The sequence below is a fragment of the Spea bombifrons genome, chromosome 7, assembly GCF_027358695.1.
Source record: "Spea bombifrons isolate aSpeBom1 chromosome 7, aSpeBom1.2.pri, whole genome shotgun sequence".
NCBI classification, from domain to species: Eukaryota; Metazoa; Chordata; class Amphibia; order Anura; family Pelobatidae; genus Spea; species Spea bombifrons.
Genome location: NC_071093.1, coordinates 46747166 through 46764001, shown reverse-complemented (window position 1 = coordinate 46764001; position 16836 = coordinate 46747166). Strand labels below are relative to the sequence as shown.

Below are 16836 nucleotides of genomic sequence, written 5' to 3'. Positions count from 1 at the left end.
ACCGACCCAACAGTCTCCCAAAGAAAGGTTCTGCTGGATTTGACTCCTAGTCCAGTGGTGGAAGGAAGAAGAACCCGTAGCGGTTACCCTACAGAAAGAGACTTATGTGGGACTGGTAGGTCAGAATTTGAACGCTGTCGGTATTCTTACCTGGTATAAGGTGAGTATTTCATAGTTTAACTGAAAATTATAATTCTTTTTTTGTTCTGAATTCACAATAAAATTCACGGAAGGAATTCTAGACTTTTCCATGAATTCGCCGCAGTCTGTGTTTAAACAACTTCTTCTCACGTTAAGGGCAGAAGTTCTGGATTAAAGGCTTCCACCCCTACCTCACCTCCTGGCTCTAAACCCTTATGTGTGGACGGTTTGGGGAGCAGGTAACATCCACCCCAGGGGGGCAAGTCCAGCACAGAAATAAAGTAACACGGAACACACTTAATGTGCGCTATTCAGTTCTGTCCAACAGAAAGAAAATGTTGCGTGGAAGCACAGAAATGATCCAGTCACTGTGTAAATTCTCATAAACACATAAAGGCTTCCCAACATAGCAGAAGACCTGGCAGCCGTGCCCCCACCAGCTCAGTGCCCCAGCAGATGCTACGGGATTTGATGGCGCTATATAAAACAATAAATAATAATAATAATAAGATAAGAAGAAGGTCACCTGTCCGTCAGGGCCAGTCTTGTGCGTATTTCCTATACTTGAGAAGGAGTAAATAATCGGCCCATCCATGTATTCGTATATATCTAGCGGCTCCGTCTCCGGAAGCGAACGCTCTCACGAATAAAACTATACAAAAAACACCAGCGTCACCCAATGAGTGCGAAATAAAAATGGTAATAATACTGCCAGCAAGATGTAACGTCAGAAGCTCCAAACGGTATGTCGGGGTCACACATGAAAATTAAATGGAATAAACAAAAATAGCGTAATATGTAAAAAAAACTAACTTAGAAATGGACTCTTACATTCGGTGGGGCTTCACCAAAGCCCGTGTATATCCGTATAGACCGGAGCCAGGAAGCTTTCCTATTTCCTGCAGTTAACCCCTTGGAGTCTTCTCATAAACAGGTCCGTAAGGTTCCAAATACCAGATGAGAGTCGGAGGTGGTGAAAATGATATATTTTATCTTCTCAATGGAATCAATAAAATAATAAAATAAAAAGTGTCCAGTGTATCTCCGATCTCCGGATTCGCGGCGTCCCGCGTTCTGCCGTGACTGGGATGCGGACGTGTATTCGGAGCAATAAGACACTCGTCCTTCCTCTCATGTATGTCAGCACATGTAACGCGTTTCGCTCAAGGCTTCATCAGATACGCTCTTTATAAACGGTCCTGAACATCAAAGTCAACTGGATATTATCTGTGTATAAATGACATATAAAGTGTGTAAATTAAATATAAAGTGTGTAAATGACATATAAAGTGTATAAATGACATATAAAGTGTGTAAATTAAAGTGTGTAAATTAAATATAAAGTGTGTAAATTAAAGTGTGTAAATGACATATACAGTGTGTAAATTAAATTTAAAGTGTGTAAATGACATATAAAGTGTGTAAATTAAATATAAAGTGTGTAAATGACATATAAAGTGTGTAAATTAAATATAAAGTGTATAAATGACATATAAAGTGTGTAAATGACATATAAAGTGTGTAAATTAAATTTAAAGTGTATAAATGACATATAAAGTGTGTAAATGACATATAAAGTGTGTAAATTAAATATAAAATGTGTAAATGACATATAAAGTGTGTAAATTAAATATAAAGTGTTTAAATGACACCTAAAGTGTGTAAATTAAATTTAAAGTGTGTAAATGACATATAAAGTGTGTAAATTAAATATAAAGTGTATAAATTACATATAAAGTGTGTAAATGACATATAAAGTGTGTAAATTAAATTTAAAGTGTATAAATGACATATAAAGTGTGTAAATGACATATAAAGTGTGTAAATTAAATATAAAGTGTGTAAATGACATATAAAGTGTGTAAATTAAATATAAAGTGTGTAAATGACATATAAAGTGTATAAATGACATATAAAGTGTGTAAATTAAATTTTAAGTGTGTAAATGACATATAGAGTGTATAAATGACATATAAAGTGTGACAATTAAATATAAAGTTTGTAAATGACATATAAAGTGTGTAAATGGCATATAAAGTGTGTAAATTAAATATAAAGTGTTGCTGACTCGGCTTCTTCTGGGGGTAAGAATAGGCTTTTTTGGTTAAAAGACAAAAGGTTAATCACCCTGAGGCTCAGATCAGAAACATTCGCACAACCTGCCTTATAGCGCGGGCAGCGATCGGCCGCTCGGCGTTACTCTCACCCGGTGCTGAGATTCTTCTGTCTGGTCGCTCTGCAGCTGGGTTGTCATGGACACTGACCTTTTCTCCAGCTCAGTCATTGGACTTCTCTGAGCCAATCAGAAGTTGTCTCCGGCAGCTGCCAGTCTCCTGTGTGATTGCTGTGAGAGGAGAGGAACCCCATAGAAGTTTCCAGAACAGGAAGGACAGGGCCAGAACCGCGCTGGGAGTGAGGAGGGCAGCGGCCTGAGGCGGCTCTTCCTGCTCACAGGCCCTGAATGCAGCCTGTTGGCTCTGAACTCATGGCGGTCAGCAAGCTGCTGCACTCCAAAGTATCCTGAGTGAGTCTGAAGGAGCTGAGGTTACCTGCAGAGGGCCCAAGTTCCAGGCCTACAGTCAGAGAGACATCTGTGAAAGGAGAGCACAGAGACATCTGTGAAAGAAGAGCACAGAGACATCTCTAAGGGAAGAGCAGAGAGACATCTGGGAGGGGAGAGCAGAGAGACATCTGTGAGGGGAGAGCAGAGAGACATCTGCGAGGTGATCGCAGAGCTGCAGAGAGACATCTGCGAGGGAAGACAGCATCAGTGAGGTGATACCAGAGAGACATCTGTAAGGGGAGAAGCATCAGTCCCAGCCTGGAGAATAAAGAGACAGCATTCCAGGTCTGCCTGAAGACACTAAAGAGAGGTACCTCATTAACCTATACCCCAGCAGTTACACTCTCTTTCCTGGGTAGCGCTACCTGCATCAAGGGCCCCGACACAGAGACACAGGAGGTACCTGGACAGGGGGAGCACCGGCTTCCCGGAGGGAGAGCTGGGGTTACTAGTTATATATGTTAGGACTGTGTGACGCTGCTGAACCTGCGCTGCAGCAGCCAGGGACTTCTGTTGTTTTACCAATTCCCCGTTACTGAGTGCCAACAACTAGTCCAAATGGTGGTCTGTCCTGGAAGCCCTACCAAGCTGTGCCAAAAAGGGGTTACATTACCATGGTAACAGACCCGAGAGATTTGAAGTGCCAGCCTGCTGCCATCTGATCTACTGCGTTCAGCATGCTGCTAAAACACACTGCTTCCTGCTAGTATGCTTGGATCAGAGGTTGTGAGGTCACAAATGCCCCCCCCCCCAATAAAAGCAATTCACCCAATTAGAATTAAAAAGAAAGAATAAAATAAAAACAGTCTGCAAGTTATTTTATTCGAATCCATTTATTTTTCAGCTGTTGAGCTCATGTTGAATAGGAAGTGATGGGAGTTGTTTTTAGTACTTTGGATAGGATGCATAACTAGGTGTCTGGAAGATTCCTGCGGGGGGGGGGTTCATTGCAGATATTAAACATTTCTGTTCTCGTGGATTTCTCGGTGTACGTTCGGCATGATGTGTACTCTGCTGAGTGCCGCTTAAAAACTCAATATGATCTTTATATAAAAAAACACATTTCTGTTCATATGCTGCACACACGGTCCACTTCTTTACACGTTGGATCCCTCTTCATGTATCCTGTGTCTCCGCTCCTCTTATTGTGCGGTCCTGTCTCTCTATTGTGCGGTCCTGTCTCTCTATTGTGCGGTCCTGTCTCTGCATTGTGTTGTTCAGCTAATTTATTGCGCAGCCCTGTCTCTGTATTGTGTCGTTCTGCTCCTGTATTGCGCTGTCCTCTCTCTGTATCGGGTGTGTTGCGTATCCCTGCTGCATTGCCTGGTTGTGTTGTTGCGTCGCTGCATCGATCTCGCGGAGCTGTCGCAATACACTTTCTAATTGCCGCTGCGTTTCCAAACTTTTCTCCATAAATAAAGAGCATTCCTCCCGGTGTCCGGCGATCAGCCTCTGTGTGAATTCAATGAGATCTTTACATTTATCCGCTGGCTCCGCTTCGCTTTCACCGGATCTCTCCCGTTTGCTTTTGGCTTCCGCTGCCGCGTGATCCGTATAATCTTTTCTTCCTTTAAGAGTCTGACTTGGATTTATCTCCACGTCCATCATCGAGACCTGATCTGGATTCTCAGTGGCCATAAAATCGTCATTTTGTATCCGTTCTATGGAGGAAATCAGGTGCATCAGTAGGAAGAACCAGAGAGCAAGAAATATGCAGCGAGAGGAACCCCCGAAATACAAAGAGCCACAGAGGAACGACCGGGTCCCCTTAGTGGTCACCTACTACCCAATGCTTAAGGTCCTACTCAAGATATCAAAAGGACTTCCCCCTGACGCCGGAAAGGTGTGCGCCATGTGGGAGTGAGAGGGTTATCCAAAAAAATAATAATAGTAAAATAAAACAAAAATGATATATTTCCAAAATATTTCCTTTGCTTCATTGGCTTTACTTTCATTAATCATACATACTTTACTGTAGATGATTTCAGTTCTAGAAGTTGATTCTTCTTAAGCATCGACCAATGAATATTATACATTATCACTGGGCCTAAAAAATTCCCCAAAACTTCTAAACAAACCTTTGTCCTGCAGACTTTCTCTCAGTCCCTCCAAATTTTCAGGTTTACTAGCTTTCGTCTCATGGAAGATGAAGAGTTCCTTGGCAAACCTTGCGATGCTCGGCTGGTTCTGTAGAATTCGGTCCTTCTCTGCCGGGCTAACGTCCATCAGGTGATCGATGACCACAATGACGTTCCCCTTACCTACAGAGACCCCAAAGACGAGAAAACTCAAACATCTCTTCTCCTTGTGTCGTTAGATGTTTATTGCTATGCAATGCCTGAAAGCATCTCACAATCATAAAGACGCTTGAATCAAGAATATTTTTTATATATGACCCCATATCGAGGGCAGATGGATTTTAATGAATGCTTAGTAAGTAATTCTGAATCTGGTGGCTCCACCATCTTGCTTGGTAGCTGTTGGTATAAAGTGCCATTAAAGTTTGGGTTTATTAGGCTATGTTTTCATTATTACTTACCAAGACGCTGAGATAAGGCTTTCAGCTCCCTATCGTATAAGGAATCGGTGACATCTGTGACATTAATGCGGCCCCAATGGAGCGTGTGATACAAAATAGCCAATGTGCAATGCGAGAGCTCTTTGAGAAACTCTGAGTAGTTGTTAGAAATGTAGACGGCGCGGACATTCCCCACCACGTCTTCAAATTCTGTGCCCAGTAGTCTGTCCGCCAACCACTGATAATGGCTCTCGCAGCATCTTGAAAATATGCTGATTCTGTGCTTTTGAGAGGATGGAGATGTTTCTTTAGAGGTCCTCGTCTGCAAGAATTTCAAGAAAATTCCATTTACCATGAAATACAGATGATGGGTAACGCTAGGGTTGAGTTTGTTTCTGTTATTGCCCCATATCAGCCAGTTTTACTCCGGTGTCCATGTTTTTGTAACCTCTTAGCCTCGCCTGCTGGGACAGTCACATGACCTCAGCCTCCATTTTGTTTTGTACCTCTACACTTCTAGTAAAGCTCTGGAGATAAATATTGTTTTGTCCTGATATAAGGGATATTACCGGACACCAGAATCCACCGGATGCCGGTTAATGGCTTCTTGGATCAGCCCCATCGGGAGAGCTGCTCATCATCAACAAAATCAAGAAACTGCAAACATTTCAGAGAATTCTCAAGGATCCTTGACCCAAGAACCAGCAGTTGCCTTCCTTACACTGTCTAATCTCCTGTAGACTGTTAGGGTGGAATTAATCAGCAACAAAGAAAATGAGCCCCTGGAATCCTTGAGCATGTGGACCCTTGTCTTTCCATTATCTCCTAATTGTGAATGCTAGGAGTGCCAACCTCAGCTGGCCCGCGAGTTCACAATGTGTTTTTCTACAATCTCATTGACACGAATTGGTTATTGGTTAAGAAAGGATGATGTAAAGTGTTTGCGCTCTGAGATGGACCTACCGTTGATGCAGATGGCTGAGAGTTCAGTTGTCTCGTGCGTTCTGGTATCAGGACATTTACTTGCTCTAAGAGTGTTTGGAACTGGTTTAAATTAGAGCCTGGAAGCAGAAATAAAACAGATCACCGCTGAAGAAGCCATCGAGCAAAATGTTTTTTTTTCACTATGAGTTTTAACTTAAGCTATTTTCAGAAAGATTTTGGGCTTCTGACTCCAACCGCAGTCACCATGGACTGAGAGATGCGCCGTATCTGTAGCCGGTCTCTCTAAGGCCTATTCACTAAGGAGTTGTGTGATCAGTCATTAACTCAAGTGGTCAGAGTTAACTCAACCAGGGAAAAGCTTAAGGCACCGTAGAATCCGCTGTCACGTGACTCAACCCGGCACATGCTAATTCACGCTAATGCACATGGGAGTTGGACTTCGCCTCCGTCTCCGTATGTTATTGAGCGCACGCTCATGCTGGTGATGTACCCCAAGGTTATTATTTCGTAACGGGTTCATTAGAACAAAGTGTACAATTTGATAAAATGAGCGCGTTACCTCCTTTAAAGCCTGCGCAGAATTCTCTCAGTTCCTGGATTATGGCTTCTTCTTTCCCAGTTTTAGGGATGAGGAGGAGATCTCTGGCCAGGGTTCTGATGCTTGGCTGATCTCTCAAGATTCTCTGCTTCTCCACGTCGTTGGTGAGATCCACGTCATCCAACATGACCACAACCCTCGCGGGACCTGTGGCCGCCAAAGCAGGCCGATTAGTGAACACATTTTAGCAAATACGAAATCTGAAGAAATCTAAAGACAAACTTAAATCAGTCAGAATGAGTCTCACCTAAGCAGGTGGACAGAAGTCTGAGCTCCTTCTCATATAATGCGCCATCCACATGCGTGATGTTAGTCCTCCTGTGGCGGTTACTGTGGTACAGGATTCCCACGGAGCACCGGCCGGCTTCATGCACCCACTCATCTCTGCTATGTTCCGTAATCGTAAGATATTTCACGTCCCTCACAATCATTTGGAAAGGTCCCCACCTGAGCAGATCCATCAACCACTGGAAGTGAGTGTGAGGCGAGCGGGAGATGATCCCCACGCTGATCCCCAGCGGATCCACTTCTTCCCTGTAAGTAAAAGACCGTTCCACGTCACAGTCATCAGTGGGGCTAATGGGGCAAGATCCCTGAGTTAATTTAGGAAGGTTTGAGGAGATCAATGTTTTCAGGCAAACATCATGCAAAGGGCCCTGGTGTGTATGTAACACGTGTGTGCTGTGCGTGGAGAATGCAGGGGGTATTTTGGGGGGATGCGTTCTGGGGGGGTGTTTGTGTGACATACTCTACTGAGCAAAGAGCTAACTCACGCGAGTCCCTGTACACCGCATCACGACTTGACATCGCGGCCATAGCCGAGTGACGCCTCCGCGCTCTGAGTAAATACAATCAATAATCCTCACCGTCTAGACATCCAGCTGATTGTCAGGGCAGCAGGTCTCTCGGTATTCTGTTCTCTCCAATCCCGAGTTTGTCTCTGTCTGTCTCTTTCTCAGTTTATCCGTCTCCTTGTTGGATCCGTCCCGCTCTGTTTATGTCTCTCTCTCTCTTTGCTGGTTGGTCCCAATATGTCTGTCTTGGCCAATGACAGTCTTGCTCCCTCACTCTCTCTGTCTGTCTCGCTAGTCCCTTTTGCCTGCTTTCTGCCCCGTGTCGGTGCAGCTTTCACTTTCATTGTTACTCACAGGGTTGGTTCAGGAACGAAGGGTGTGTACAGCCCCACTAACTCTTTCACTGCCCCAGGGTTGCATTGTACACAGTGCTGTGTAATACAGAGATAGGTGCACACAGTGTACACGGTGCTGTGAAATATAAACCCCCTCCTGGAATAGCACCATGTTACGCTAACATGATACTGTGAGGTAGGGGGTCTCAGACTGAGTCTTACCAGCAGCTTTAGGAAACAGAAGAGTTAATCCCCGCCATGTCCCCAGAAGACTTTCACTTTCAGCTTTACTAACGCTAACATTTACAGAGCAGGAAAGAGGGTAGGAGGTAAGTAAAGACCCCCCGAGCCTGGCAACTCTCAGGGTTTGCCCCAATGTCACAGTGAAGGGGCAGATTCTCAGGGTCACACAGTCTTCCCCCTTCCAATTCTCCTCCGCTGTTATCATATAGAAGGCTCACAATATGTTATGGTTGATATCACTGCTTGAAAGCAGGTGACTCAATTAAGTGTATCTTTAAACAATGACAAGTCAAGGTTTCCATGATGACCAATATTAGAGCCATTTGATTGACGTCCTCTTCAGTTTGGGGTCATTTGCAGGTTTAGGGTAACTTTAGGGTTAGCTGTAATTTGGGGTGATAAACCAAGATTATGGCGACAAGATTTCTTTCATTGACCTAAAATCTCAATAAAACTCAAAGTGTCTTCTCCAAATCTGGGGAGACTCGGCCGGCTCCACCGGAACCCCCAAAGAACGAGACGTTTCACCTCAATATCCTCGGCTCTCCGCTTGCTCCTTTCTTCCAGGGATCACTATGACGAGAGACAAGCTGGACGTCCTGGTGACATCTAGAGCGTGTGAGAGCCACGCAGCCTGGTTCCTAAAGCACCTGCGGTCCCACCGTTACCGGGGGCTTGTAGGGAGCGCCACCTACTTGCCCATTTCCAACAGCAATGGCAGGGAATGGAAGTCGCGTGTGGCAAATGCATCATTTGGGATACTCTACCACACAAAGTGCTTTGGGCGCATAAATATCACGGACGTGGCAGATTCCTTGTATGACAGGGAGCTGAAGCACCTCTCCGAGGAACTAGGTAAAAGGGGGCTTGCTGAGCGTTTATCCGTCGTGTGAATATATATTAATACCAAGTATCAGTCCCACAAACAAGAGCCAAAAGAGTTAGAAACGATTGGACATTCACAGTAACATTGCAAGGATTTTTGGTTGTAATAATGTTCATTTTGGAAATGTTTACGGACACCATGTTTATTTTGTACGTATCACGTCCACTGTCAGCGGCGTATGTTTACCTTTGGGGCAGACCTAGGACAGCGTCCCCGAGTCGCCCTCCGCCTCTGCGGTCGGATCTCCGGTACCCTAAAAGGCATTGTGCGCTTTAATCTTTCAGACCTAGGGCTGAGCTGATACCTAAAGGTTTCTCTTTTCTAAGGTAAGCCCAATGTCATCGTGGTGGTTGATGACCTGGAGAAGAGCGATGACGAGGAGAGAGACCGAATCCTGCAGAATCAGCCCAAAATCTCCCTATGGGCCAGTAACCTCCTGCTCTTCTCCAACACAGAGAAAGACCCAATACCTGAATCCAAGCAACTTGTCCTGCTAGACTCCTTCCATGCCGGTACCAAAATAACATGCATAGCCTCCAAAGTTTCTCTTTTTCATTCAGTTTTTAAATGGCCTTCAGAGCCTTTTTGGGGTAATGGGGACTCCCATGCCCTCACCTGAAACATGGATTGTAAATGAATGGGTGTATTGAGCAGCCTGCCTATCCAGGACACGTAATGTGGATTTGGGTGAATGAGACCCAAATCCCTCGTTTCCTCGCCTCTTTATTCTCTGGTTTTATTGTCCTTCGTGTGTTAAAAGGGCCCTTTTTCCTTCGCAGCACAGAACCAGCTCCCCCAGGTCCAGTGGGTAAGTACACGAGATCACTGATCCTGGAAACATTTCTACCCCTTACTCAAATTTTCACATCACGGAGAAGACGTTACGGAAATCCCTTTATACGCTTTCATTTTCTTGTTTCCCACAGAAACAAAAGATGTCCGTGTTGCTGGCTGCCGGCATGGCTGCCGTATTTGGGGTGGTTGTTGGCAGGAGATTTTACAAAAGGAAAAGATTTTAACCCTCATTCACCCGCACGGTGAGGATATTGCTGCAAATAATTTTGCCTCTGTACAGATTCTGTGCTTTATTGTATCGCTTGTTATGTGTTGGGGGTCACTGAGTGTCTCTGACCTACATGCCAGTTCTTCTGTGGTCAGATATTCGGACCCATTGTACAGAGAGATGGTTCTGTTTTGACAGCTGGGGCTTCTCTACAGCATAGTGTGCTCCAGCCGGGCTAGCAGCCTCCCAGCAGACTGGGTCCAGTGCAGCCTCTCCTCACAGCAGACTGGGTCCAGTGCAGCCTCTCCTCCCAGCAGACTGGGTCCAGTGCAGCCTCTCCTCCCTGCAGACTGGGTCCAGTGCAGCCTCTCCTCCCAGCAGACTGGATCCAGTGCAGCCTCTCCTCCCAGCAGACTGGATCCAGTGCAGCCTCTCCTCCCAGCAGACTGGATCCAGTGCAGCCTCTCCTCCCAGCAGACTGGATCCAGTGAAGCCTCCCCACCCAGCAGACTGGATCCAGTGCAGCCTCTCCTCCCAGCAGACTGGATCCAGTGAAGCCTCTCCTCCCAGCAGACTGGATCCAGTGAAGCCTCCCCACCCAGCAGACTGGATCCAGTGCAGCCTCTCCTCCCGGCAGACTGGATCCAGTGCAGCCTCTCCTCCCAGCAGACTGGATCCAGTGCGGCCTCTCCTCCCAGCAGACTGGGTCCAGTGAAGCCTCCCCACCCAGCAGACTGGATCCAGTGCAGCCTCTCCTCCCGGCAGACTGGATCCAGTGCAGCCTCTCCTCCCAGCAGACTGGGTCCAGTGCAGCCTCTCCTCCCGGCAGACTGGATCCAGTGCAGCCTCTCCTCCCAGCAGACTGGATCCAGTGCAGCCTCTCCTCCCAGCAGACTGGGTCCAGTGCAGCCTCTCCTCCCAGCAGACTGGGTCCAGTGCAGCCTCTCCTCCCAGCAGACTGGATCCAGTGCAGCCTCTCCTCCCAGCAGACTGGATCCAGTGAAGCCTCCCCACCCAGCAGACTGGATTCAGTGCAGCCTCTCCTCCCGGCAGACTGGATCCAGTGCAGCCTCTCTTCCCAGCAGACTGGATCCAGTGAAGCCTTGTGTATGTTTTCAGTTACCTTTTCAGTGCCAGAGTGTGATGACATGATGTAAACCATGTGCCAGAGGTGGACATTTGCTACCGATATGCTGCACCGAGGCCAGTTCTTTACCCCCACTGCAGAAAAATGACATCATTTTATTGTGTTCTACCCCAAAGACAGCCCAATGCACAAAGATTTAGAGGGGTTTAACATTCTATATGCCCCAGCTTTCTGCCCCCCACACATCTCTGGCGACTGAGAGAAACTCATCTACCTCTTGTAACTGAAAACATCGCTAAGTGCGGCCCCAGAGCGCGTTCTGGGGCCGCGCTCTGGGGCCGCACCCCATGTGCAATTCAGTAGCTACTTAGATCCCTGGTTTTAATCCAACAGGAAATCTCATTGATTTCAGGGCTGATGGTGGGATTCAGATTAACATCATGTCCCGAGATAACTATAACCCAGGAACCAGGGTGAGAGATTTGCGCATGGAGGAACTTTTTTTGTAACATAGTGACTTATTTGAGCGCCAGTGTGATGGTCTGGAAGGTGACCGTGGAAATTACTAGGAAACAAATTTCCCGAAACCTTTATTTTTTTTAGTGTTATGATCTCATTAGTCGAGTTCTGGGAGGAGAGTAACAGCTATTCTGTAAGCAGCCTGTAGAGGGCAGGTGAGGAGATGATGGGGAGGAAAGAGACATTCTGGCCAAAGTGGGAATAAAAAAAGATCAAACAGCTGGAACTACAGCGAATGATAGAGGTTTCTGCTTCTCATTATTCTACAATTCTTTCAGACCGAAGACTGCGCATGAATTCGGAATGAATTTCAGATTCTACATCTATGAGCCACGACAGACAAATTCCTCGCTTTCTTTTCTTTGTTTTTAACAACGTTTGGTCCAAAAAACAGCGAAAGTCTTTGTAATCGAAAAAAGCAAAAGCCGAACAAAATCAAATACTTTTTTTTACAGAATCAGGATTATTTTACAATAAACAATATGTAACTAACAAACTGTGATGCGATACCGTTAATAACTAAAAAAATGGTCCTTTAAATACGTGGGAAAAAGGGGATGGATAGTTTTGGGGTCCCTCTCACTAAATCTGGAGCCTGAAACTTCTGAAAGTAAGAGAAAAATGGATTTACAAACCCGACCCGAGTCGGTTCAGGTTAAAGGAACCAGCGGGGGTAGCGGGACGTCTCTGGCCGCTGCGTCTGCCTTCCTTGTAACGACGGCCGGCTGCTAGGTATAAATACACGACCATTCAAAAGTTTGGGGTCACTCAGCTGTTTTCATGAAAACAAGCTTTTTTCACTCCGTTATTGTGACTGGCACCATTTTTTATCCACACCGGTTTTTTTCACTGGTCTTATTAGTATTTTTAATCGCTGAAAATGGCCGTGCTGGAGCCAGATCCCCAGACTCCCCGAGGGAGCGTCACCAACGTTTAAATTCGTCAGGGCCTCACTAATGATTGGACACTCGTGGTTTTCTCAGGAAAAATAACACCTGCAAAGTGTACAAAAATAAAATCACGACTTTATTGCGCAGGCTTAGTCAACATTTTTTAGCTCATAATGAAAAAAGACACTGAACGAATGGGAGCGGCAGATTCTGGCAGCGCCGCCGGACCGTCGATGGGTTTATTGCGAATTACATTGGTTTTTCGTTCCTTTGGCTTTCCTTTTTGGCACATTTACTGCTTGTGGTTGGTTTTCGGTATTTATTAACATTTGCCTCTGTAGCTCCAGCATGCGTTGTTTCTGCATTTCGCGTCGATGTTCCTCTTGCGCCTTTTTAAGTTTTTCCTGTTCTTGGTAAATTTTCTGTTCATTCAACTGCTTCTGAATTTCTATCTCTTGTTCCTTGTTTCTGATTTCACGCGCATGCACGTGCTTTAACACAAATTGCTTCCGAACTTTACATTCGTTGATTGGATCTCGTGGCTGGAACATTCGGAACTGGACATCCCTAATGACTTCAAGTAAAAACTTCAAGACGTCTTCATGTTTTCCTCGTGTTTTAAAATGATCCTGTGGGGTGTAGTTCTCAAAGGCAAAGATCCGTTCTGCCCCCATGCCCTCGAACAGTCTCTCCTTCTCAGCTATATTTCCTCTTGTCTTATGGGTGAGAACGATAATAGGAAAAATCCCTATGGAGACAAAATGTGCGTTATGACATCATTCTTCATCTGAATTACATCCTGCTTTAGATAGAGTGTGAGAAGGGACATACGCTGTAGAGGTAGATTATATGTGTGATCAAGGGTCAAGTGAGTTGGTCGTTGGACTCTACCCTGGGTAGTTGCAGAAAACAAGTACAGTCCCCTAGGCCCCATATTACCCAAGGGAGGTAGTCATCCCTCTTCCTCTGTGTGCAGTGGGGTAGAGGGTAATTAAATTATTAACCCTTGGGTTGGGGAGTATTGAGCATTTCTGTGCCCCTAGCGGGAGGGGCAAGTGATGGGGTGAGAGGGCAGAGGTGGGCTTTATTTAATTATAATTGAACGCCACCCTCCTACAAGGCATGAATGGAGGCATGAGAGGGGCTCTGTGCCTACCATAGGGGTAATTATTTCAGTTTCATTCTCCATCCATTACATGGAAGGGGAAGCAGCAACTCGTAGAGTTAACCCAACTGACCACATTTGTTTTATAGAATCAGAGGTTCCCGGGATAATTACGATTTACATTTATTGTTGATATTAAGAGTCAGAAACATTTACCTGTCAGGTCTCTGGCATTTTTAAGCAGCTGTCTCAGTGTATTACATTCTTCATCGTTGGAATTATGTGTCCAACGATGAAACCCTAAGAAAAGAAACAGGAAGATTTTGTATATCTGGTAATTGAGAAAAAAGATAAAAATCCCCCCAAAAAATGTAAAAATAAAAAAAGTTAGACGGGGCGGCCGGGACGTTCTTTATAAAATGCGAGAAGAGAAAACTTCAGAGAACGCTGAGGCTGATCTATAAAAATGTAAAGAATTAGGAATAGAGTTCCTCGGATTTCCCTGGATAGATATGGAGCTTTCTCTCCAGGATAAACAGAACAAAAACGACTCTCTTACGAGTACACGAGCACCGGGAAAATGAAGTCCGACTTGCTTATTTTATCTTCCGCATCGATAATCCTTTCCACGACTCCAAATCCTTTGTTCCATTCAACCTCGTCATTAAATGGCAACAAATTTCCTGGAACAAAAGGGATTTTTATTCAGCTGGAGATTCACCAAGAAGGGGGGGGGGCTTTCAATGATTTTTAATCCGATGGACTCTCTTTATATAAAAGACGTGTTCACTAAGTGATGAACCCCAGCATTAGAGCAATAACTGGAGCGTGGAAATTATTCTAAAAAAAAGGATTGATAGTTCAGACAAAAGAAGATTTGCTCTAAATCTGGATCCGTTGGGTTAATTTGGAAGCATTACTGGTGTTACCGGTGGATCCCAAGTGCGAAAAAAAGGAAGATGAAATGAATGTAATAAAAAAGGCTGCAAAAGGTGTTTTTAATAAATCCAGATTAATAAATTAGATCATGTGTTCATGAAAACCCTTTAAGGCTTCACCGCCACCTTTACTTACCAAGTTGTGCATAAATTTCCCCCGTCTCATAATCGTCCATGGTGGCACAACCACGATTATCCACCAGAGTGATGGAGTCCGTGACCGGATACGAGAACCTGGCCTTGGTGTCTCCTCCTTGGGAAATCTTTGCATTTGTATAGTTCACGAAGAGCCCGTCTTCCCAGACGTACTTACAAGTGTTAATAAAGGACGACTTTCCGTGACCCAAAAAGCCAAAAAGTTGGATCTGCAGATGAGTAAAACCCTGAGATCCCCGACTACAAGTTTCAAAACTAAAGTTGGAAATCTGACTTTTCATCTCGTCTAACTCCTCCATGGCCGACACGGGCTTTACAGAATTCATGTCTGGGGAGCTCCGTTCTCTGCCTTCAGCAACAAGAAAATAAAAGTCCTCCTTTTAAAGCCCAACGTTGTAAAGGTTTACATTATTCCCCAACTAGTTCCTCATTGCCCTCATAAACGGGATAAATGTGATGACAATCGGTTTATGCGTGTACGGTGTATCGGATTAACGTGTATAATTAGATGTTATGGAGCGGGTCAGCTGAACGGCATATTATTTATAACGCAGAGTAACGGCTGTCGATGGTAACGCGTCTAAAGATTTAATCTAAAAGAGGAAAGGAAAGTAAGTATTTTTACATAGAGGAAAGTTAGCGCAGGCACGATCTAATCGTAAAAACCTGAGATGTCTCTTGGCTTTCTCTTGTTAGTGGGACGGCCCTGGGAGACACCGGGACCCTGTCTTTCCCTTCTGCTCCCCCAAAATATTACGTAGCCTTTTCCATCCCTCCCTGGCAAAACCAAGAGAAAACGCGAGAAGTCGCTGGAGCCAAAAGCTCAACCTACGCGCTCCACCAAAAAGCCGAGTGTTTGGGAGCCGGCCTTTCCAGTGAGTGCATGTCTGTGAAGAAACTCCGCCAAGCCTCTCAAAATAAAGTGAAACTGCAAGAAAACATTGCAGAGCGCAAAACAAAAAGGTGCCATCAAGGCCCCAGGCCGTGCACAGTGCTCAATGATCCTTTTAGCCGTGCTGGTACAGCTACAAAATGTAACATAAAATCATAAAAATGATTAACTGTCGCAGGAGATTGACAAGGCTGAGGTGTTCAATGAGCTGTAGGTTCAGACGGACAAACCTGTTTTGCATAAAATGCAGACTTTGTCCAGATTTTTTATCCTTAATCCCATAAAACTATCTTTATTTTTTTCATAGACGTTATTTTGGATTTTAACCTTGTTATCTCGTTGGGGAAATTTGAAGGTTGTGTCTCTTTGCTTCCTCCTGTGTAACATTCGGACATTCTGGAGACTGTTCTGGTTCTCGCGTATTCTTTAATGATGTTCGTCCTTTCTGTGGCTCTGCTTGTCTCATCTTGTGACCACCGCGAAAGTCCTAGGGCTACTTTGTTCTGTTGCACCTTTTTTCCATTTGGTTGGCCTTTGTCTTCTCTGCTTACCAAAACTAAGCCCTTAACATTTCTCTGTTATCACCAGGGCTAGCTCCACATAATGGGGCTCAGTGCAAGCCTCCCACCATGAGACCCTCAGTCCCCCCAAACACCTGATGTGCGACTGAGGTGAAGGTCCCCTAACACTTCCTCCATTTGTAGTCTACCCCCTGTCGGCTGCTGAGTGAAGGGATGTGAGGACACGCAGGTCATGCGCAGGCCACAAGACTGGCATTGTTAACGGAAAGGCTGTGGCAGCTGTTGAGGACCCCCAGTGGACAGCTGCTGTGGGGTGGCCCTAAATTCTACAAGAACTACCTTCAATGAATTAAAAGGAAAGAGCTCGATATCAGGTGAAGACATTCTTTGTCCGTTCCATTTTCTCAGAAGCACTCAAATGTCATGTGACACAAAAGCAGGTACTGATAAGCTGTTGCCATAACAGTTATTTGTGAGAACGTGATTATGAAACGCTCACTGGATAAACGCGTTTATTTACTGTTGTGCAGCAGCGGCCCCAAGTGGTGAGAGGGAGCATTGCACAAGTAGTGTTAGACTTCTATTCAAGTCGTGAACGGTGTTATGCATCCTCTGACCGCTTAGGGCCGCTCCATACAACTCTGCAACTCATTGGTTAATAAATCTGTATGTTGCCTGTTTTTTTCCATCATCTCTATTGCA

The 16836-nt window shown here is 45.1% G+C and overlaps 1 long non-coding RNA gene across 1 annotated transcript; it reads left to right on the top strand.

Annotated features, from left to right (window-relative positions):
- Positions 1-9921: 9921 nt before the first annotated feature.
- On the top strand, positions 9922-12128 carry LOC128501217 (uncharacterized). The gene is made up of 2 exons (XR_008355025.1): positions 9922-10060; positions 11911-12128. It is a non-coding gene; the product is annotated as an uncharacterized LOC128501217 (long non-coding RNA).
- Positions 12129-16836: the final 4708 nt, after the last annotated feature.